This window comes from Orcinus orca, chromosome 13 (genome assembly GCF_937001465.1).
Source record: "Orcinus orca chromosome 13, mOrcOrc1.1, whole genome shotgun sequence".
Lineage (NCBI taxonomy): Eukaryota > Metazoa > Chordata > Mammalia > Artiodactyla > Delphinidae > Orcinus > Orcinus orca.
The window spans coordinates 29895741-29921507 of record NC_064571.1 but is presented as its reverse complement, the minus strand read 5'-3'; the positions used below and the strand labels follow the sequence as shown (position 1 = coordinate 29921507).

The following is a 25767-nucleotide window of genomic DNA, read 5'->3' as shown; positions in this document are numbered from 1 at the left end:
ACTTGCAAGAACTTAACATCAGCTCCAATCTGTCAAAAGAGAAAATAAATAAATAATGTAATGAGCATGTGTTATCTCATTTAAATCCTAGGCACCTTATAAATTAGACATTATTCCCATTTTATAACTGAGGAACTTAAAACCCAAGAAGATGAAGTAATTTGCCAAATCCACACAGCTAGAAAGTGTTCTCTGTAGTACATCAGTCTGTCTCCTTTTAGAGCAAAGGAAAGTAAGAAAGTCACATGGACCCCTAAAACGTTAGAGTTGAAAGAGGTCTCGGGGATGGAATACAAAGCTTTTATTGTACAATGGAGGAAACTGAAGCCAAGAAAAGTTAAATGCCTTAATCAAAATTATATTGCTTGTTACTGATACACCTGGGCCTGACTCCCAAAGAAAACAGGAAAAACTAATGCAATATGAAGCCTGACACAAAGCTAAGTGGTTTTTTAAAAGACACACACACACACACACACACACACACACACACACACACTTTATGATGAGTTTGCTCCCTATTAGTTGTGCCTACACAACAGCTATTCCATTCTTCCTGCTGGAAGAGTTCCAATTTGTTCTGGTATTTCACCTTTCCATCCTACCGCAAGGGGTAAATACTAATTTAGACCAATCATGGTAATTCCATTCCCCTTGTCAGTGACCAATTAACAGATGACACAAGTCACTGATGGAAGTAAAGGGAATTTTGGAAGTGAGGATCCAAGGAAAGGTTTCTTTCCTGAAGGATGCAGGAAAAGAAACTGCTTTTCCTACTTTGGACATTGTCCTATACAATGCTTAGGGATGAAGCAACCATCCTGAGAAGAGAGGAGATATTGCCAATAATCTGAGGATTGCAAAGGGGAAAGATGGAAAACAACTGGGTCCTTGATGATGAGCCAATCCTGAAACAGTCCTATCTCCAGCCTTCATGTTATGTGCATTAATAAATTTCCTATTTTAAGGGAAACTTCCTATTTCCACTTTGTCTCAATAGTCTGCTACTTTCAAAACAAAGTATCCTAAGTGCACAACACTGTTCATTCTTCAAAGGTAGCAGGCAAATCAAAGAAACAACCAGCAACCAGTCAAAGTCTAAACATGGCTAAGGAATCCTGTTTCCAGGACCTAGACTGCTCTTTCTGGTTTTCTTCTTAGTTAAGAGTTAACTCTCAATCCACTCTTCAAATCTCAGCTTGCACCTTACTTTTTCTGGAAACCTTCTCTAATCACATAGACTCTGTTATGTGTTCCTCCTTTGTTATTAATGCCATCACAGAATCTATTTAACTATATTCTGATTACCCATTCACTTGTCAGTTTCCCCACACCAAAATGTTAATCTCCTGTGTGTTGAGACTGTGTCTTACCCATTTTATCTCCAGCTTATAGCACAGAGCCTGGCACAGAGGAGATCCTCCATGTATGCTAAAGATAGAGAAAGAGAAGTAAGGGTAGGAAACTAACATGTGGGTTTCTGACTGCCTCAAAGATGGATGCAAAAGAGTATCATATCAAACACAGTTTATCTGTTGAGATGTTTTCAGAACCAAGGAGAACTTCAAGACACAAAAGACTGAACATTTTGCTTTTGTTTTTGATTAGTCCAAGAAAAAATTCCAGAATTTTTGTTCTTTTCTTTTTCATATATATGTTTTTTAACTTCTGTCATGGTTTTAGTCCTGAAACATTTTCTTCTTATTAAGCTCCATAAAAGCATCATTAGTATTTCTGTTTATTCCAAAAGTTAAAAATAAAGTAGAAAAACAGATTTGAGCAGGATGTTGAAAGAGAAACTGCAGGAGGTCAAGAGGATTTTAAAGTCCCCTTCCCTTCCTTACTTCAGTTTGTCTATCAATTTAATTCAGACCTTACTATGGTAATTTGGATGCTCTGAGTGCAAAATGTGAAAGTAGATCACTGTATATCACCATCCATGACAGGGGAAGCATATGCTAATTGATGAAGTCTAAGCTGAAGACTACACCCAAATGTTTTTGTACTGCCACAGGAGACCAAATACATTCAAATCCTTTTCCCACTTTGCAAATACCAAGGTATCCAACTGGCTTCACTAAGATAGCCCACGCAACCAAAAGAAGTTGTGATGGAACTCTCCCTCAAGGCAGGAAGGGAACCCCACACTTCCATGATGGCTATTTTCAAAGGGATAAAAACAGGGTAGAGAAGTTTCAAATGGCACCTAGCCAAAGAGCCTACTAAAACCCAGGTATTGGTTAAATAGCACAGGAAAGTGGAGAAGGGGACCTTGTCACAAAACATCAGTCAAATCAACAACAGACTATTAGGAAATAAACTAACAAAAGCAAGAAAACTCCAAATTAAGGATATGAAGACTGCTCTAACTACTACCATGATAATGTCACACTGTTAGAACAATTAATCAGCATAAGCAACTGAAGACACAAAAGCACTACAAGATATGTTAGTGGCTTCATCTTGGCCTCTGTATCAATTTGCATTAAGTGCAATAAGATTTATTTCACTGCAGCTTTCAGTGGTGGTCATAAAATCTGACAGCTAAAAGTTGGGTTTCAGATGCTACTGCCAAATAAAAGAAATACTCCATCTACAGCCTGGTGATACTGATTGAATCTAATACGGTTGGTATATACAGGGTTATAATTAACACTGGTAGATTAGCTCCAGTTTCACTGCATGGAATTCAAAGTGTCAAGTTTAACACTTAAACAGGTAAAGCTAGAACAAAATGAAACTACTGATTCACTTACTATCCACCACCATCATAATGTGTCTGAATCTAGTGTATGTTAGTAGAACTCTTCAAGATCCTTTACAAAAGATTTAAGTATTTAATTTAAATAATTGCTCTGAAGAGCTATGAAAATATTGTAAAAGACTGCCTATTAATTGAAGAAATGCTTCAGATTCTCCACACTTAAAATTATCATTATGGCTACAGTGACAGCGATCATAAAGGTATTCACACAGAAAAACAAACCAATGGGGGACAGGTATTAGAAACACTTAAGTGAATAGTCCTGGTCTCCTTATGCATGTAGATTTAATGTGGGTCTAACAAAATTAGACCAGCCAAGTTTCCCAGAATCACTAAATCAAACTATAATAAATGTGACGTCATTTGTAAATGTGTATGTTGTGTATAGTATGTATGTACCTACATAAGTACACATTATATACACATATATGTATGTTATATAGTGTGTATGCTATATGTATGCATCTGTGATACACACACACATGCATGAAACAAACACACACGCACATACTTTTCTGATTTTCTGAGAAAGAACCAGACTTGCCAACATCACATTCAATTCCTGGTCTAATTTCACACCCCATGGCCATAAATGATCACAATTTAAGACACCTTAAGTCTATAAGCAATGAAGACCCTGAAAGGAGGATGGATAAAAGGTATGAGAATAGTTTCCATCCTAAAACATGATGGAGAACTAAGTAGGCAAAACAGGATAAAGTTCCATGGACAATATGTAAGACTGGATATACCATGAAAAACCTTTCTACTACTAAACTTCTAAAACTGCTGCATTAAGTTTCTAAGTCTTTTTTAGTGCGTGGCTAAGCAAAAAAGAAAATAAGGAAAATTTCCAGAGGCTAAAACAAAACTAGAACAGGACTCCAGATTCTACCAATCCCTTACAACCTAATGCTTCTTTTTTTTTTTTTTTTTTTTTTTGCTGTACGCAGGCCTCTCACTGTTGTGGCCTCTCCCGTTGCAGAGCACAGGCTCCGGACACGCAGGCTCAGCGGCCATGGCTCACGGGCCTAGCCGCTCTGTGGCATGTGGGATCTTCCCAGATCAGGGCACGAAGCCGTGTCCCCTGCATCGGCAGGCAGACTCTCAAACACTGCACCACCAGGGAAGCCCCTAATGCTTCTATTTTATAGCTATATAGAGAACAAGAGACAAAACCTAGGGCCCACAAGAGACGGGGAGTCCAATGAGAGGCCTCCAAGTGAATAAAGCCAAGACACCCAAGGGCTACACCCTTAGTGAAAGATGTAGAAAAATTCTTCCCCATAAAAGGTGGCTGAAAGGAAACTTCCTTGTTTTGGGCAGGGAAGCGGGGAGACGTACTCCTGGGATAATTTGAAGCCACAACCTGGCCTTCTCACCCAAAGTGAGGGCCCATGTTCATACTTAATATTACCTGTGTGGTCTGAGATATCTCAAATTGAGAATTTATTTTAAAAGTCTGGTTGTTAGTACCCCAGAAAACTGACTGAAGAAAAGGAAAAGCTTCTCTAGAGGAATACATCTTAACAATAGTTCTAATTATTTTCACAAATAATAACATTCCTTTGAGCTGAACTCAAGTATCAAAAACCATGAAACACACAAGGAAACAAAGCATATAAACAAGAATCAACAAAAACAACAGAATCAGACCTGCTTGAAAATAAATATGTATAAATTAAAAATAAATGTGTAATATATTTAAAGAAACATGAGGGAATTACCAAAACAAAAACAGACACACTGGAAAAGATAGAACTTTCTGAATAAAAACTATAATTACTGATATTTAAAAATTTAATAAATGGGAAGGGACAATATTTAACTAGGAAGTATGCGTAAAACTTATACAAAATGCAGCACAGAGACAAAAGATGTAAAATGTCTTAGTCTGTCAGGCTGCTATAACAAAATACCACAGATTGGGTAACATAAACAACAAAAATTTCTCTCTCACAGTTCTGGAGCTGGAAGTCTGAGATCAGGGTGCCAGCATGGTCAGGTGAGGGCCCTCTTCTGGGCAGCTAACTTGTATCCTCACAGGGCAGAAAGGGCAAGCAAACTCTCTGGGGCCTCTTTATAATGGCCCAGAAAACTAATCCTGTCCATGAAGCCTCCACTCTCTTGACATAATCACCCCCGAAGGTCCCATCTCTTAATCCTCTTAATACCATCACCTTGGGGGTTAGGATTTCAACATATGAATATTGATGGGACACAAAACACTCAACCTATAGCAGGAAACAGTAAAGAAAGGTTAAGAACATGGAGAATAGGATGGGTTTAATGGGAGCTCTAGTAAAAAATAACAAACAGCTTCCCTGGTGGCGCAGTGGTTAAGAATCTGCCTGACATCTGCCTGCAGGGAATACGGGTTCAATCCCTGGTCCAGGAAGATCCCACATGACTCAGAGCAACAAAGCCCGTGTGCCACAACTAGTGAGCCTGCACTCTAGAGCCCGCGAGCCACAACTACTGAAGTCCATGCACCTAGAGCCCGTGCTCCACAACAAGGAGAAGCGACTGCAGTGAGAAGCCCGAGCACCGCAATGAATAGTAGTCCCGCTCACCGCAACTAGAGAAAGCCCACATGCAGCAATGAAGACCCAATACAGCCAAAAATTAAATAAATAAATAATTTTTAAAAACAAAAAAACAAAAAACATGTAATATTCGGAGAAATAGCTGAGGATTTCCCAGAATTGATGAAAGATACAGGAAGTTGTTATCCTCAAAGTAAAAAGACAAACCTATAAGCCTCACCAAAAGAAGTCCCCCAACAGAGGAAGAGCACTCTTCTCTATTCAGCTCTATCTACCAACATTTAGAACTGGCTGCCATTCTCTTTATGACTCAACTACAGTTGTGTGTAGAACCTTATACTGATGGAGCTAATTATACAAATACATGAACCGTTAGCAGCATCCAAACATCTGGTGTGTCTTTTGCCAACTCATTCTTCCACGACTAGAACATTTATTCCAAACTATTGCCATTCTCTTTAAGAGTCCAACCTTGATCCAGCAACTTACTTTTGCCACCTAATTTCATAAAGAAAATACAAGCTTATTAGGCATGAATCTTCTTAATTCCCTGCATTCCAATATACAAGTCTATCTATATCTCTATCTACCCTTACATTTGTGCATTCCTATCTCAATAAAACAGACAACTTACCTTACTTATAAGACTAATCCTATGTTCTAAAAATCTCCTTTCCCCTGTACCCCATCAATACTTTTTTAAATGTCTGTACTTTTCATGTTTTAGCTCTACTGACTTCTTTTTCTTAACAAAACATGTCCCCTCTTAACAAAATAACTTGGCGCTTTTTTGTGTTTTTTAAATGAAGTACTATTAAATTAAAATCTCTCTTCCAATAATTTTAATCTGGTATCCTTTCTCTTTCCCTCTTTCTCCTTTCACAGTTAAGATTCTTAAAAGAGCAGTCTATACTCACTTCCTCCATTTCCTCAAATTGGATTTGCTCTTCGATCCAGTGTAACCTGTTTCTTACCCACATCCCCCCAATGAACCTATTCTTGCTAAGGTCAATAAAAGCCTACTAATTGTCAAATCAAATCATTTACTTGACTCCTCTTTTATATGTGCCATCGCTAACCACCTCCTCTTTCTTAAATATCTACTCCCAGGGTTTCTATTACATTCCCCTTCTCAGTCTCCAATAATTCTTCGTCCTTCTGGCCCTCAATACCTGCTTGGACTTCATCTCTTCTCATTCTTCATATTCCCTCGGAGATATCACCAATACTTCAGCTTTCACTGTTAATTAAACATCGTTGGTTCCCAAATCAATAACAAGGCATATCTTTCAAATCCTGTAAACCTGAATATTCAACCACCATTCATCCTCAAATACATCTCAAACAGTGCATGTCAAAAGTTAAAATCATTAACTCTTCTACCCAAACCTGCACATCCCTCCTATATTCACCATCTCAATTGAAACAACCAGAGCCACCCAGTTACCGACACTAGAAATACATAAGTTATCCTTGACGCCTCACTCAACCTCACACCTCCCTCCAACTAATCAATCACTAAGGCCTCCCAATCTAATTCCATAATAGCTTTTCTATGTTTTTCTTCCTCTCTATCCTCCTCTGCTACTGCCTTGCCCTGCGTCATTATCTCTCCTCCAAGCAACTGTTTTCACCTCCCTCTCCTTACTTTCCTAAAAGTCCATGTTCGATACTTCTCTCACAGTAATCTTCTTTAAATGAAATATAATCATGAAACACACACACCACACACACACAAGAACACACACGCACACCACAATTTAGGATTAAGTCCTGCCTCAGGATCAAGTCCAAAGTCCCTAGCATAGTATGTAAGACCCCATCCATGTACAGATTTATCTCTGAATACTCCCCACACTCACTCTACAACTCTGCTTGAAGTTCCCTGAGTGTGCTATGTAGTCCCTCTGCCAAGAATCTCCTTATTATCACTTTATCTGGGAAATTCCTCCTCATCCTTCAAGATTCAGCTCATAACACACCCCTACTATAAAACCTCCCTTCCTACTACAACTACTATACCCTAATATAGAAACTCCCCTCCTTACAAACTAGGCAGAACCTAAGAAACTGTTCATAAAGCCAGCAAGAATTTAAGCTTGCACTCTCTGGAGACATTTACACCAAATAGGACTGTGAGTCCATTCTTTGAAGATTCATACTGAAGGCTACTTTTCTCCTGCTTACTGATATGCTGATATTAGGCATTTTTTCCCAAAAGAAGCCAACTTCAACTACATTAAAAACCCGTTACATCAAAAAATCTACAAACAATAAATGCTGGAGAGGGTGTGGAGAAAAAGGAACCCTCTTGCACTGTTGGTGGGAATGTAAATTCATACAGCCACTATGGAGAACAGTATGGAGGTTCCTTAAAAAACTAAAAATAGAATTACCATATGACGCAGCAATCCCACTACTGGGCATATACCCAGAGAAAACCATAATTCAAAAAGAGTCATGTACCAAAATGTTCATTGCAGCTCTATTTACAATAGCCAGGACATGGAAACAACCTAAGTGTCCATCAACAGATGAATGGATAAAGAAGATGTGGCACCTATATACAATGGAATATTACTCAGCCATAAAAAGAAACGAAATTGAGTTATTTGTAGTGAGGTGGATGGACCTAGAGTCTGTCATACAGAGTGAAGTAAGTCAGAAAGAGAAAAACAAATACCGTATGCTAACACATATATATGGAATCTAAGAGAAAAAAAAAATGGTCATGAAGAACCTAGGGGCAAGATGGGAATAAAGACACAGACCTACTAGGGAATGGACTTGAGGACACGGGGAGGGGGAAGGGTAAGCTGTGACAAAGTGAGAGTGGCATGGACATATATACACTACCAAACGTAGATAGCTAGTGGGAAGCAGCCACATAGCACAGGGAGATCAGCTCCGTGCTTTGTGACCACCTAGAGAGGTGGGATAGGGAGGGTGGGAGGGAGGGAGATGCAAGAGGGAAGAGATATGGGGATATATGTATATGTATAACTGATTCACTTTGTTATAAAGCAGAAACTAACACACCATTGTAAAGCAATTATACTCCAATAAAGATGTTTATAAAAAAAAACCTGTTACAGCATGTAATAGCCTATTTTTAAGAAATATATTTAAAATTCTATTTTAAAAAGATGAAGAAACAAATTCTGTTAAAACACCTAGACCTATCCTTGATAAGTCATATAAGATAAATGGTACCCCTTTACAGTCACAGTATCCTCATTTACCACCTGTCTCTCATTTTGACACTGTGCAAATCTGAACCATCCTTGAACCTATGAAACCATGTGTAATTTGAGGTAAATTTCACCAGAAGTACTATCATCCTGTTTTGCCTTAAAGTTCTTGAACAAATGCATGATAATATCCTAGAAATTAATGGGCACCACCACTATTGACATTCACTGATGGAAAGCTGAATTGATACTCTTTTGTTTTGAAATGTTTATTTGTTCATATTGTTGAAAGGGTACTACACTGAGCACTCTACACAGTAATGATTTATTTACATGTCTATATCCCCTACAGGACCATGAGTTCCTTGAGGGTTTACACCTGGAACAATGCCCACCTCCCACAGAGAAGACAAAGTGACAAAGGGCCTAAAGCAGTGCCCAAAAATGTTTCAAGATTTAGACTTTCTCCAAAGACAAGCACTAGAGTTAATAATAAACATTCTTGCTTCAAAAGTAAATTCAAGTTCTAGCAGTGCAAATAATTTGTACTTCAGCTAAAATGCTAAATAGAAAAGGAAGGAATTAGAGGAAGAAGGGACTTAGAAGGTTCAAGGAAATCTACTGTAGAAGTGTCTGGGAATAATTTATTTCCCTAGCTCTCCTCAAACCTTCTCTGGAAGCTAGGAAAAGGAAGATGATTAAATTGCAACAAGACCTGGCTCTGAAGGGAACTGGTATTTCTGGCCCTTGTTGCCAATAGAAGGGGAAGGGTGACAGCAGTCCCTAAGGGCTTTTAGAAAAAAATTGCTTCCAGGTGGAAAGTTTTTATGGTACTCTGCAGCCTGGAGCCATTTTTTGCTTTCTTTCTTAACTACTGATGATTAAACCATGGACAATCAGACTGCAACAATGGAAACAGCTCCCAAACATCATGGTTATATGCTCCAAATTACCAAGCTAACTCTCAAAGGAGAGAAAAAAATTTGTTGGCAAAGTCTTTCTTTATTTAAGGGGGAGGGCAGGGTGGAGTCTGTTAAAGATTTTTATTTGGTAGAACATAAAAGTAGTCAAGAATTCTGTACCATAATGATAAACATTAGTCTCATACCCAGACTAGACACCATAATGTACAGTCACGGAGAGCTGAACAAAGGGCAATGCTAAATGCCCTGCTATTTAGCAACTTTTCATTATTCTATTTTGACCTGGATCAAGTGTTCTATTAAATGGTTATCGCAGGGGTATGCAGAGAAATCCTACCACACATCATATGGAACAGGTAAGTTGATTTATACCTGATCATGGTTTTGAAAAAACTCTGAGGTGCAAGTCTGAGTTTGTAATGATGGCTCAAGAACATGAGGGGGAAAGTTACGTATAGTACCAATTCGTAAGAAAATTAGAGGCCAATCATTCAACCACCCAGCAACTCAGTCTAGGAAATCTTACTATACCGATATCACCCAGAACATTAAAGGATAAATCCAGCTCAAAATTACAACAGTAAACATAAGCATTTTAAAAATAATGTACCAAGCCCTCTGTTGAACATTTTACATACACTAACTCACTTACTGCTCAAAAATAATCCTACTGGAGTAGTTACCAATATCATCATTTCACGCATGAAGCAACCTTTCTGACATTGCCAGTACACAAAAACATCTACCTTCCCCAGGTTGCTACAGTTATATCAAGGAAAAGATGAAAGAAAAAGGATGAGAGGGAAGAAAAGGAAAATGGGACAGAGGAAGATGAGCACAAGAGGGAGGAGGCAGAGGAGAAAATCACCAAAATAATACAAATAATACAAATGGCAAAATGGTTTGAATGGTTCAAATGGTTTGAATAAGGCAATTGTGACTTTCTTCTACTTCTCTAACTTTTTATTTTCTTAAACATGTATTGCTTTTATAATTGAGAAAAGGAAGTGCATTTTTAAAAGTCTAGAATAGTACCTGGTTCATAGTAGATGCTCAATAAAATATTAATTAAAATTAAAAACCAAACAAGAACAAACACTTCAGAGTAACCTGGGGCCTAGTTTTTAATAATTATTCAAAAACAATTATGTAAAAAAATAGAGAAGAATTTCTTCTCACAATCTATCACCTACAAACCCAAGAAGCAATCACCACTGATCAGAATTTGTGTTTTTTTTTTTGGTCACGCTGCCGCAGCTTGTGGGATCTAAGTTCCCCGACCAGGGATCGAACCCATGCCCCTCTGCAATGGAAGCATGGAGTCCTAACCAATGGACTGCCAGGGAATTCTGGAATTTTAAAAATTCAGTATCTCTTCTATATTCTAACCTTCTCATTACTGATCATAACTTCAAAATGTATTTAAAACATACATATATTTGACACACTGAAATTTTTTATTCAAAAACTCACACAGCAGTTTCCTAGAGCCCTTCCATAGCAACTATGAACCTCACCAATTAATGTTCTTTCATGATCCTTCAAATGGGAGGGGAAGAGGGGGGCCTCAATGGTTATTACCATGGAACCTCTGATCTATTACTCAATTTAAGTAACTTGATTTGTGAATTGGAAAAGTAAGCTATTTTCTGTTGTTTCCTATACCACTAACATGATATGCAAAGAACTCCCTACCAATATCATAAAGTTATTTACAAAAAACCCTTCATGTTTTAGATGAAAATAAATGAGGACACACCCCCTCCTCTCACACCATGTTTCCATTAGGAATCATTACTGTGCCTTTTTTTCACAGAAGCATTTGCTTAAGGGCAGTATACACTAGGCCATTTCAAAGATCTCCCTTTAATATGGAAATATAGAAATGTACCAAAAAAAGGAACCTCAGAAATGATTGGCCTTAATTCACAAATACAAGTTCAATTTTTTTTAAACATCTCTATCACATACTTGTGTCTAGCTTCCACTGAAACAGCTCTAGTAAGGGGACGTTCATTACAAGGCAACCAATCCCATTTCAATAGCTGTTGCAAAGTTCTTATAAAAAATAAAATTTGCCTTCCTATAATTTTCACCAATTATCTTATTTTTGCCCTCAAAGGACCACCAAAAACGAGTCCTTGGTCCCTCCTTTCCCTTCTCCAGACTCAACAATCCAAATTATTCAACTATTCTACATACAGCCTTTCAATTCAGGCTTTTACCCTCTAGACACATTCTAGTAGTCAACATTCTTAAAATGCAACAAAACAGGCAGTGTAGTACAGCAGTCAAGAGCACAGGCTTCAAAGTCAAACTTCCTGGATTCGTCTTGGTTATTAATTTTGTGACCTTGGGAAAGTTATTAAACTTCTCTATAGTTTAGTTTCCACGTCTATAAAATGTAGATAATAATAAAAACCATTTCATACAGTTGCTGTGTAAAGATTAAATGGCATAATGTAAGTAAAGCATTCAAAACAGTACATGGCACACAGAAAGCACGCTATAAATACAAGCAATTTTCAGATCAAACATGGTCAAACTAGGAAAATAAGACTCATCTCCTTTAACTTTGTTACTCGGCCTTATTAAAACAGCCTAATGCTTTAGTGTTTCTGGCAGTTATACTGTACATTGAGCTTAAAGTCACATAAAATCTTTTAATTTGTTTTTATAATACATTGCTATATTCATTCAGTTGATAGTCTGAATCTACTACTTACTATCTATTACAATTATAATCCTTTTTCCAGTCTTCTGAGATCTTTTTTTTTTTTTTGCGGTACGCGGGCCTCTCACTGTTGTGGCCTCTCCCGTTGCGGAGCACAGGCTCCGGACGCGCAGGCTCAGCAGCCATGGCTCACGGGCCTAGCCGCTCCGCGGCATATGGGATCTTCCCGGACCGGGATACGAACCCGTGTCCCCTGCATCGGCAGGCAGACTCTCAACCACTGTGCCACCAGGGAAGCCCTGAGATCTTTTGAGACATAATTTTGTCATTAAACCTTCCATGTTCATGTTTTGCTTTGTTAAGTAGGTACATGAATATTTTCACAAAAGAAAACTCAACTATGAGGAAGGGCAGAAACCCAAGCAACTCTAGGACCTAAGAAAGGAGCACCCTGGAAAACACCAGCATATGAGAGATTTTCTGGTTCCATTTTAAGGGGGAAGGAAGAACTGTTAATCACATAAGGTCAAGTAGAGAGCTTGAAAAAGTAAATGTTCAATTTCAAAAAAAAAAAAATCCAAGATACAAAAGAAATCACCAACCCCACTTTCTTTAGCCAAGATTCAGCCCCCCAACTGTGTCCAACTTGGAGAGAACTTGCTATGAGCCAAAGCTTTTAATGTCCCTCTTTTTTGAAGGCACAGTGGAAACAATTCCCTAGAACAAAGGAGTTGTGTCAGCGAGCTCTCTGCTTTTTCAAGTTGGAAGGACAGTTGATTCACACCATGTGTCAGCAAGAAACACCAGTTAGAACCAAGTGAGATAAATTTTAGGGCTCCTGAGCTGTTTAATATTAAACTGTAATAAACCGTCTTTACAGCAAATTATTAACAAAATATTTGTTTACCCTCCCGTTTATATGCTTCCTTCCCTTGAAAAGAAATTCTAAGACAATTCATAATTCCAAGGTCACATATGCACCACCAAGAAATCATTTTCAAATGTCAGCATCCAGAACCAATGATCTGGATCATACTCCCAAAACATTGCCCTGGCATATCACAGTCAGCCTTGCTATACAGTCCTTTGTGTTCCAAGATAGGGCTAGAAATGCTGGTCACTGTCTTTGATTAAGACTTTACTTCTGTCATTAACTCTCTCTACATAGAGTCATTTTAGTATCCACTCTAGTCAATAAATTTACTTTATGCCTAGACCAAGAAATAAAATACATGTTCTACTACATAAATGACACTAAAATGATCTTATTTTTAATACTTTGAAAGATAAAAAAAGATCTGAAACAACCTTGATCTATATGGACTTATATGGAAAAATGGTTCTAAAACAATCAAAATAAAATTTAACAGAATGAGTGATACCAAAACTCACATGATAAAAAAAAAAGACTGGAGACAGACTAGCTTAACATGTTAAGAGACATTTTTCTGAAAACAGAGGTCACTAAAGCCAAATGATTGGTTCAATACAAGGAATTAAGTAATTTACAATGGGTAACTGGGAAAAATTAATTGCCTGCCTTTCAGAAATGACCCTGTGATTAAAGTTTGTTATATAATTCGTTAGATATCTACCTGAGGCCTAATGCATATTTTCATTACTTATCTATCATCAATTATATATTATCAGTTAATCTGGCCTAGATCATATGACTTCTTTGGAGAATCTGACACCCTACACAGGTCAATTCTCAGTTAACAAAATGACAATCTAATATGGCCCCAAACATCACTGAAGAAACAAATATTGCCTACCAGTAAATTACTTCTCCATAGGGTTATGTTTAGGTCACTCTCCAAAAGCTATGGAATATGCTTATCACACTTCAGTTCTCCAATCTAAGGAGTAACTTGATTGTTTACTTAATGAGGGGAAATGGGAGTAATTTTCTTAAATGTTCATGATACACTAAACCAGAAGAAATAAACTTTTAAAAGGCAAGAGAAATATGACTACTAAGTAATAAAATAACCAAATAATAAAATAAAATGACCACAGCAAGTTAAACAAAAACTGTTTTCTCAGGCTTCCCTGGTGGCGCAGTGGTTGAGAGTCCACCTGCCGATGCAGGGGACATGGGTTCGTGCCCCGGTCCGGGAAGATCCCACATGCCGCAGAGCGGCTAGGCCCGTGAGCCATGGCCACTGAGCCTGCGCGTCCGGAGCCTGTGCCCCGCAACGGGAGAGGCCACAACAGTGAGAGGCCCACGTACCACCAAAAAAAAAAAAAAAAAAAGAAAAAACTGTTTTCTCAGAAACAAGAAAACTGGCTATACCAGGTGGTTTGGACATTTTACCATCATAGGCTCACTTAGTAAGCATTTATTGAGAATTTACTAAAATGAAGACAAGAATGTTTCCCTTTGAGGAAACACATACTATAATAAGAAACACACAAGGAAACACAATTGAAGGTAATTATAAATCTGTATAGAAATTAATATAATGTTTAAATCTGTACACCTAAATCTGTACAGCATTATAAAAACGTAATGTTTGCTGTGGAATTGGATTAATCAGAAAAGGCTTCTTGGAGTTGCTGAAAAACAGTAAAAAAAAAAAATGAGGGGAAAAAAAAAACTTAAAAGGATACAGAGGAGGGAAAAAAGAACACAAACAAACAAACAAAACGACTGCAGATTTGTCATCCAAATTATGTAAGCAAGAAGACAATGGAAAGATATCTCCAAAGTGCTGAAGGAAAAATTGTAGACCTAGAATTCTATAGCCAGCAAACATATTCTCCAAAACCTAAGGACAAAGATTTTCTTTTTTTCAGACAAAATCTTAGAGAAGTTGTTTCCAGCATGCCTGCACTACAAGAAACATTAAAGTAAGTTCCTTAGGTGAAAAGAAATAAAATCAGGTCAAAATATGGATATATACAAGGGAATAAAGAGCATAGGAAATGATAAATATAAAGATTTTTATCATTTTTTAAATTTATCTAAAAGATAACTGAAAGTTTAAAGCAAAAATAATAGCAATGAATTGTGGAATTCATAACATATGTAGAAGTAAAATACATGCTAACTATAACTCAAAGGTCAATGGGGGAAATAAAAGTATACTGTTACAAGGATCTTATGTTATATATGAATAGGTATAATATCATTTGAAGGCAAACTGTTGTCTTAATCAGTTCAGGCTGCTATAACAAATTACATAGACTGAGTGGCTTCATAAAAATTTATTTCTCAGAGTTCAGTAGGCTGAGAAGTCCAAGATCAAAGCACAGCATATCCAGTGTTTGGTGAGGGCCAGCTTCCTGGTTTACCAGACAGTCATCTTCTCACTGTATCCTCACATTGCAGAGAACAGAGAGAGAGAGAGCAAGCTCTCATGTCTCTTCTTACAAGGGCACAAATCCCTTTCAAGAGGGCTCCACTCTCATGACTTCCTCATGAATTAATTAACTCCCAAAGGCCCCACCTCCTAATATCATCACATTGGCAGGGGGAGTGGGGGGGAAGGGTAAGGTATCAACATATGAATTTTGAAGGGACACAAAACATTCAGGCAATAGCAAATGTAATAAGTTAAAGATGCATATTGTAAACCGTACAGCAACCACTAAAATATATATATAACAAAAAGGTATACTGAATAAGACAATAGTGGGGGAAAATTGAATCCTAAAATATATTCAGTTAATCTAATTTAGTTAAGGAAAGTAAGAAAAGAGAAAACAAGGGACAAAGAACTGATGGGACAAATGAATAATAAATAACAAGATAACAGACTTAAACCTAGTCAAATAGGTAATTATATTAATGTAAATGATTTCCTCTTTTCCTGCTTTCTTTTTAATTAATTAAGTATAATTCCATTTCCCCCTTCCCATCTTTTGAGCTATTATTGTGATTCCTTTTGTGGTGCCTTGCTGTAGTTTTGTTGCTTGTGTTTACCCTGCTTGAGGATCTTTAAGCTTCTTGGATTTCCATTTTAATATTCCAGAGAAAACCACTTGGAGCTTTTTTAAATGTTTCTGGTCTTAATTTTGTGGAGGTAAGCCCATATCTGTAAAACATATAATAATATTGCTTTTTTTTAATCAGTTTAGATATTGTCTTTCTGCTATAATCAGAGCAGATTTACCTCATCATACCATATCATTCCCCCTCCCTCTCCTCTCAACATACTTATACCACTTTTAGTTTTTCTAAAGATTATTTTTGTAATTTAATATACTATGCTTAATATTGTACTTTTATTTCTTAATAATATACTTATGCTTTTATTTCTTACATCATCATCTATGACTACCTTGACCCCCTAATTGTGCAAAGTGAGGCATTAGCTCCCCTTTACTTTCTCTTCATTTGTTTTCCTCACTTTCTTCCAACTGTTGAAGTGAATTTTACATTGACTGGGTTGGGTTAATAACATATATATTCTGTTCCAGAATCATAATTGTCTTTTATGGTTTACCAGTACTTTGTCTTTAAAACCAATAAACAACATTTGTATTAGTTTAACTATATAAATATTCTTCACTTTTAAGCCAGGTTGTATACCATTCCTTTCTTATGGGAATCTCCCCCCCTTTTTCTGGAAAACTCTCTCTTGATGCTCCCATTTCCCCTGCTCCAATCTGAACTGACACCTATCCAGGCTTTCTGCATACCTATTTTTGATGTTCTTTCTTGGTTGACTTACAGAGCTGCTAAGATGATCAGAAATTAAGGGAACAAAATGCTGGAGACCAGGGGAAGAATGAGAAGGGGTGTGCCAACATTCTTTAGTCACTTTTTCCCAAGATATTTGCCAAGTCTGCACACAAGAGGCTAAGTTTCCAGTGTAGGAATCAAGCAGAAGAGGTAGAGAAATCAGCTTTTGACAGTTTTGTGGCACTGAAGTGACATAAATTAGAGACAAGAGGTAAAGATCCTAGAGAGGAAAAATGGTAAAAAACACAACACTCTTCTGTTTTTCCCTCAATACATGCGCTGAATTCTTAACCTACAGCGGGCAAGAGGCTAAGACGACAAGCATAGAAGCAGAACAGAGTTTTAGGTAGTCTTGAGGTATGGAGTAAAGATTAGAATGCAGTGTCCACCTGAGGATAGGGGCCCTAATCATCACTCCAACGCTGTTTGGAAAATGTGAAGGACTATAGCAAAAGGCAGTACTGAACCAGAGATAGCCATAGCTCTGACCCTGACTGGATTCAGATCACTGCCACTCTATCTACCTTACCGAAAAAGACGGGGTTGGGGGGAGTTTAACCTTCTCTTACGGAAGAGAAGGTTACCCAGAACCTCCAAGAGTTTTTTATCTCCATGCAGTCCAAAATTACCAAGCATGCCAAGGGGGAGGACCATATAACTGAAAATCAAGATCCACAGATGACACAGATATTGAAATTATGAGAAAAGGACTTTGAAATGTCTATGATTAATATGATAAAAAAAATAAAAGGAAAAAGAACAAAATAGACAAAAAGATGGAAAATTCACCAGAGCCTTGAAATCTATGCTATTTAAAAATTGAGAAAATTCAGAAGTGAAAATGTTATTTTTAAAATTAAGAGCTCCATAGATAGTTTATCAGCAAGAGGAGATTAGTGAAGATAAATTAATAGAAAATATCCAGATTAAAGCATAAAGAGGAAAGTAGCACGTGGTTTCTAAAGCCGGTCGCAGGAATAGGGCGTTCTCTTTGTCGCACAAGTGGCACGGCTCGTTTAAGCCAGTAGTGGAGGCGCTGAGGGAAGCTGCAGTGGGAGTGTTCAAGGATTCACTCTGGGTCCCCTAAGGTGTTTCAGGCAAAGGTAACAGGCTAAATGATGTGGCACAGGGCCCTCCCCATGCAGGATGTGCTTTGGTCAGTACATTTAAAGTTGAAGTTTGCTGCTAAAGATGGCAGATCCAGATGTCCTCACCGAGGTTCCTGCAGCATTGAAGCAGTTAGCCAAGTATGTGATCCGGGGGTTTTATGGCATTGAGCATGCTTTGGCCTTGGACATCTTGATCCGAAACCTCTGTGTGAAAGAGGAGGACATGCTGGAGCTGCTCAAGTTTGATCAGAAGCAACTTCGATCACTCTTGAATAATTTAAAGGGAGACAAATTCATCAAGTGCAGAATGAGAGTGGAGACTGCTGCAGATGGGAAAACCACTCACCACAACTACTACTTTATCAATTATTGTACTCTTGTTTATGTGGTAAAATATAAATTGGACCACATGAGAAGGAGGATTGAAACTGATGAGAGAGATTCCACCAACCGGGCCTCCTTCAAATGTCCCATCTGCAGTGGTACTTTTACAGATTTAGAAGATAATCAGCTCTTTGATCCCATGACAGGAACTTTCCGCTATATTTTCTGCCACACAGAGGTCAAAGAAGATGAATCAGCAATGCCCAAAAAAGATGCACACACACTTTTGGCAAGGTTTAATGAACAAACTGAGCCCATTTATGCTTTGCTTTGAGAGACAGAGGATGTGAACTTGGCCTATGAAATACTTGAGCCAGAACCCACAGAAATACCAGCCCTGAAACAGAGCAAGGACCGTGCAGCAACTGCGGCTGCAGTTGCTGGCCTGGCAGGTGGGCACCACCAGGAAGCATGGGCCACCAAGGTCCGTCTTATGAGTACTTATACACTCAGAATGTTGTCATTAACATGGATGACCAAGACGATCTTCATCGAGCCTCACTGGAGGGAAAATCTGCCAAAGAGAGAACTATTTGGTTAAGAGAGAGCACTATCGAAGGAGCACATAGTTCTGAAGAGATGAAGGAAGGTGGCTTAGATATAGACTCGTTTCAGGAGCGTGAGGAAGGCCGTGCGGGGCCAGATGATAATGAGGAGGTCATGCGAGCACTGCTCATTCATGAGAAGAAGACCCCCTCTGCCACAGCAGGCTCAGTGGGGACAGCTGCTCCTGTGACCACTGCCAATGGCAGTGACTCTGAGAGTGAGACCAGTGAGTGAGACAATGACTCTCCACCCTGTGCGGCAGCTGTGGCTGCACATCATGGGGAAGAGGATGAGGAGGAGGATGAATTTGAGGAAGGAGCAGATGACCCCATTGTCATGGTGGCTGGCCGTCCGTTCTCCTACAGCGAAGTGAGCCAGAAGCCAGAGCTGGTGGCCCAAATGACACCAGATGAAAAGGAAGCGTACATAGCAATGAGACAACGCATGTTTGAGGACCTCTTTGACTGAGCTTTCCCTACCTTTTCCTCCCTTCTCTAATGCTCATTTCAAAAAGAAATTCCCTACCTTTGAAGAAAGTGTTTAGTGGCTTTCTGCCCCTCTTGATGTAAATCAACTGTTAATCTTGTGCAAAGAGTAATGGGAGAGAAAGTTTGATTTTTATGCCAGAAACTTCCCCACAATGTAGGTAGCATTCCCTTTCCTATTACTACAGTATTAATATTTTGCTGTATTTCCTTATCTAATTTTTTTCCTTTCCCTTTTAAGACACATTTTCTCCCTTCTGAAATGAGTGTGAGAAGTCTAAAGGTAAATTCTTCATGTCTGCCTGTAGAAGCTCACTTTGATAGGTTACAGTAATTCACTGACCACATCCTTCTTATATATTCTGACCAAGCATTCCAAACAGCTCCTGATATTGCTGCCAACCAAGCAGCTTGGCAACAGGCAAATCATTGATGAAGGAAAAAAAAAAATCTTAAGACTTCATATTGCTTCACAGTTTAGGATGGAGTCAATATGTAAGGGGAGGTGGGAGTGTCTGTGGAAGAAGGATGGTTATGTGTAAATCTCAAGATTAATACTTAAACCAAAATTGGTGTCTTTAGAACTGACTTGACTGACAGATATTGTTTTGCTTAATGCCTTTTGGTTTGTATGTTGGATAATAGAAAACAGAAAGTGTGTTTGGTAAGCCCTTAGGAAGAAATTAGAGAAAAAACAGGGACTTAGGACGAGGAGTCCATGTAAACGGTTGAAGGAGAGTACTGGGAACAGTACCTTTTAACACTGTCTGAGTTTGTGCTGACTTGGAAATCCTTTATATAAAGCTGAGACTGGTCCCCTTCTTCAGTTCTTCCACAGTGCTATAATTGTTTAAAGAGGCCATTCCAGCAGAAATCAGCATATGACAATTGATTACTCCTCTCTCTTTTTTTTTCTCTCAAATTATTGAAGGCCTTGTCTCTTCTGATTCTTGTCAGGCATGGTACTTTAGAGTTCATCCAGTATATCGCTGAGCATTGTAACCTCAAGGAAAATGCTTTATTTTTGGTTCTGATATGCAGCATGGTATTATTCCTTAAGGCAGAACTTTAAAGAACTTTCATACAAGGGTCTACAACAATTGTATTTTTATAATATTTCCCTTGCATTGTCATTTTAAGTATTTATCATTTTATAGTACATGTGTAAAGTTAAGATAGATTTTAAACATCTGAGCCTTGTATAAAGTAATGATTCATTTACCTGGGTTGTATTATGACTGAATATTGACAATAAGTCTATTTTATACTGACTGAAATTTGTTAATCTAGCTCTGTAACACCTTGGAGCATAATTAAAATGCCTACTCTTCCCATTTAAAAAAAAGCATAAAGAGGAAAATAAAAATATATAAAATACAGAAGACTATAAAAAATATGAAATATATGGGATAGAGTCAAAATGCCTACCCCAGCAGTTCTCAAACTGTTTGGCTTAAGGATATTTTCATACTCTTAAAAAATATGGATCTCCCCAAGAACTTTTGTATACGTGGTTATATTTATTGACATTTATCACATTAAAAATTAAAGCTGAATAAAAATTTAAACATAAGAATACACAAGCATATATTACATTAGCCATTAAAACAACAACTGTCTTCACATATCATATAGCCTCTGGCGTACTTCACTATATTCTCCTGCAAGAATGTGAGTAAAAGAAGAAAGCAATATCTTAGTGTTACTAGGAAAATAGTTTTAAATTTGTGACTCTGCAGAAAGAGGTCTAGTCTTTCTATAATGGGGAAATGGCAATATTTAAAACATCAGAGTCAACTATTTCCCAAAACTAATGAAAGACATCAATCCACAGTTTCAAGCTCTACAAACCCGACAGGATAAATACAATGAAAACTATACGTAAGCACCTCATAGTAAAACTGCAGAAAAACAAAACCATAGTAAAAAATATTAAAGGAACAACATTAAGATTAAGAGCTAACTTTTTAACAGGAAATATATGTCAAATAACAATTGAATTATATACAGTAAAGTGCTGAAAAAAAATAAACTGCCAGCCTAGAATCCTAAAGCTAGTTTTAAAAAAAAAAGTCCCTTAAAAATTAAGGCAGGCAATGTAAAATGGTACATCCACTACAGAAAACAATTTGGCAGTTCCTCAAAAAATTAAAAATAATTTACCATATAATCCAGCAATTCTACTTCTGGGTACATACCCAAAAAAAGTGAAATCAGGGACTCAAAGAAATATTTACACATCTATGTTCATAGCAGCATTATTCACAACAGCCAAAAGGAGGAAGCAATTCAAATGTTCATCGAAGGATGAATGGATAAACAAAATGTGGTACACATACAATGGAATATTATTCAGCCTTAAAAAAAGAAGGAAATTGTGACACATGCTACAACATGGATGAACGCTGAAGACATTATCCTAAGTGAAAGAAGCCAGTCACAAAAGGACAAATACTGTATGACTCCACATATATGAAGTACTCAGAAGCGTCAGATTTATAGAGACAGGAAGTAGAATAGTGGCTGCCAGGAGAAGGGAAAGGGGAGAATGAGGAATTATTGTTTAATGGGCACAGAATTTCAGTTTGGGAACATGACGAAAATTCTGAAGATGGATGATGGTGATGATTGCACAATAATGTGAATATACTTAATGCCATTAAACTATACACTTAAAGATGGTTAAAATGGTAAATTTTGTTATGTATATTTTACGACAATTTCAAAAAATTAAGGTAAAATAAAGACACTTTTCATACAAACAAGCAAAAAAATGAGAGAATGTGTCAGTATTAGGCTTGCATTCAAAGAAATGCTAAAGAGAGTTCTTCATGCAAAAAGAAAGTAATCTCAGAATAAAGCACAGAAATGTAGGAAACCAAAAAGGGGTAAACATAAATGAATGCTGACTCTACAAAATAATAATGTCTTGGGGGCACTAAATGACATGTAAAATTAAAATTCATGACAGCAATAGATTAACAGATGGGAAAGGGTAAATGAAAATGAAGTGTTATATGGTCCTAGTAGTATCAAGGAAATGATAAAAGAATTAATTTATATTATACTTTAATGAGTCAAAGATGCATGTGGTAATCCTTAGAGTAATTCCTATAGATTAGAAAAAGAAGAACCAAAAGACAGCAAAAGAAAAAAAACAGTCAATAATCAGGAAAAGAAAATCTAGCAGCCATCAGACCTTTCTACAACACCGAACACCAGAAGACAATACTCAGGGAAACAAAATACGAGTCAAAGTTTTAAGTTCAATGAAGCTGTCCTTTGAATGTACAGTCTACAGAGCAGCCATTCTGAATATACAAGAACTCAAAAATTATTGTTTATATAAGTCCATCTGAAGGTAACTGGTAGAGAAAAACTCCAACCAAACTAAATAACAAGAGAAACGTCAACAAAAAAGACTGGAAGTAATAAGGGAACATATTTAACTGCAACTCTAAGACAAAAAGATCAGATTAAGAGTGACAAAATATGGTATATAAAAATAGCATGTGGGCTTCCCTGGTGGTGCAGTGGTTTAGAGTCCGCCTGCTGATGCAGGGGACACGGGTTCGTGTCCCGGTCCAGGAAGATCCCACATGCCGCGGAGCAGCTGGGCCCGTGAGCCATGGCCGCTAAGCCTGTGCGTCCAGAGCCTGTGCTCCGCAACGGGAGAGGCCACAGCAGTGAGAGGCCTGCGTACCGCAAAAAAAAAAGAAAGAAAAAAAAAAATAGTATGTGATAACACAACATTGTAAATCAACTATACTCTAATAAAAATTTTTTAAATAGTATGTAAAAATTATACAACTAATAAAAAGAAGAGAGAAAAGATAGAAAGTAGTATAAGCTGGTGACGCTTCATACCTCATAACTGGGAGTCAAAGCTAAGCAAATCAGGTACAAGTCTACAATTCCTAATCTAAAACCCTTGGGGTTTAGTTTAGTAACATTAGTAACTCTGCAGCAAATGTAGGAATATTCACACAAGTGGTAAATATAAAGACTATCACTATCTCACAGCAACTCACATCAAGTTTTGTTGCCAAATGAATTCAGACAGCTTTTGACGACAAATGGTTTCAGAGTCTTTGGAATTTTCATATTGCAAATGAGAGATTATGGGCTAGCAGAATTCTAAACATTTTAAGACTATAAAGTAAAACACTAACATAATATTATTGACTAATACTTGTGGTCACAGAAAAGAGAGGGAAAGAAAATACAGGAAATTCTACTGTTTCTGTCAGATGAGGAACCAATAAATACTATCTTCAAAAAAAGGGGGGGGGAAGGGGAGACTGAGGATACAATTCAAAGGAACCACAAGAACAAAAATATAATTTTTAAAAAATTATAAGACAAAACAGATCATGAGATCTTCACAGTAGTATCTTCCTCCACCCCCCCAAAACAATCCTTTTAGTTGATACTAAATTATTTTTAAATGATGACTACAGTGATCCAAATTCCCAACTTGTACTTGCAGAATAAACTGCTGATGAGCATAAAAGTCACTAGGGGGCAGCAGAGCACAAGGAGTGTCCTCTGAAAAGCAGTGAAAACTCCAAAGGACTTACATAGCCAGTTATACACTGCTCAAAACCTCTCAGTCATTCACAAGCACAAAAAGACACTCACCAATTAATCTGTAAAATCCACTTCTAAGAGATTCATTATATTACTTCATAATTTTTTAATTTTTATTTTGAAATAACTTCACATTGTACAAATAATAGAGAACTCCTATTTAGCCGTTATACAGAATTCACCAATTTGTAATGTTTTTGCCACATTTGTTTTAACACTTTCTCTTCTACATATATGTACATGTATGTTTAGAATATGTTGCATGTATTATACCCTTAAAACTACAATGTGTATTTCCTATCTTATCTAACTATAATACAATTATCAAATTCAAAAAATTTACATTGATACAATTATAATCTAATCCATAGTCCATATTCCAGTCCTGTCAACTGTCCCAATAATGTTCTTTAGAGTGTTTTCATTTCCTCCTGGAGAGTATCCGGCCCAGTACCATGTATTACATTCAACTGTCATGTTTCTTCAGTTTTTTTCATCTAAACTATCAGCTCTCCAGCATTTTAAACACAATTTTTAATTTTTATACTATTAAATATTAAGAACCCTAAAGAACTTTGGTTTACATTGATTTATATATATATCAATATTTACTATATTAGAAATTAAAACTGAAAATTAGAAAATATTAATTCATTAATATTAAAACACAATAATATTTACATGTTAAAGAATATATTTTATGAAAAATAATTTTATATTCTGAAATAAACAAATAAAAAATAGTTGGAAGAGTCTTTTGCATTTGTGCAAATATCTTTAATGTCTGCAGAAGATATCTGGACTCTATAACCACTTCTACATTAAATCTATTAAAATGTGGGGTTTTGGTTACAGTACCTAAAGAAAACCCAGCCTTGCACGTATGTAGTTGGAAAGGGGAGAAAGTATTTTTAAGCCTTTTCAGAAAACTTTATATATATATATATACACACACACACACACAAATTTATGATACAACCTCAAAACTTGATGAGTTCTAGATTAAAATTCATTGGTCTATCTTATACTTCAAATGAATCTTTTACCCATGTATGATTTTGTAACATCAGGTATTGTTCATTTGAAAAATACTGGTTCGCTGGGTTTTGCAAATGTTGATATATTTCATTATACAATTCAAAAAATCACATTCATTATATCACCACTCAGTCCCATAAGAAAAGTTTGTAAGTACTGGCAATCTTAAGAGGGCGACAGGCTACATCTGAAAATATAAACAGGCAGCAATAGTAAATTCCACACAAGTAGTGCAAATAACAAATCGGTCATTCTGCAGAGCACAATAATAAAAACAGACTTAAAATCTAGTCATAATATGATTCATACTAGTAATGAAAAAACTGTCATTTTATATATTGATAAAGAGTCCCTGGTTGATCTTTAGTCTGTTTATACCAAAAAGTCATCTTTTCAATTCAGGAAAGGGATATACAAATTTCAATAACCAACACGTTCAGCCATTCATGGGTATTAGTCATCTCCTATTCCTTCTGAACACATCACATCTTTGGGTTAAAGGCTAGCATGCTCAAGCAAAGGTTTTCCAAAAATGCCATGTTTCAGAGGAAAGTTAAGATCATCAATGAACTCTAAAGTTTATTTCCTTTAGGTTTGTCAGTTTTCTAAAAGGTGTTAAAGTTCAAAAATATAATAAAGAAAACAAACAGTTTAGTGAAGAAAGCAAGATACAAAGTCCTTAAGTATCTATCCATATATTAACACAATATATATATATAGTGCACGTGTACATTAATAATATAATATAAACATTACAGTATTTATAATAACATTTAGTCCATGTTCACTACTTATAAAGGACTGTTCTAAACACTCTGTATGTACTA

General features: G+C 36.9%; 1 protein-coding gene and 1 pseudogene across 14 annotated transcripts in view; one reads left to right on the top strand and one right to left on the bottom strand.

Annotated features, from left to right (window-relative positions):
* Window positions 1-25767, bottom strand: part of EXOC6B (exocyst complex component 6B) — a 721405-nt gene that overhangs the window by 640917 nt on the left and 54721 nt on the right. The window contains exon 2 of one of the 14 annotated variants that reach the window (XM_033400476.2): window positions 16027-16138. The exons of 12 other annotated variants lie outside the window; for them this stretch is intronic. The gene's annotated coding sequence lies outside the window, so the exon portion shown is untranslated. Of the gene's footprint in view, window positions 1-1373; window positions 1432-16026; window positions 16139-25767 lie in introns of all 14 variants that reach the window. One more of the 14 variants, XM_049696141.1, reaches the window with a different exon arrangement.
* LOC101287161 (general transcription factor IIE subunit 1-like) lies at window positions 17965-19310 on the top strand (annotated as a pseudogene).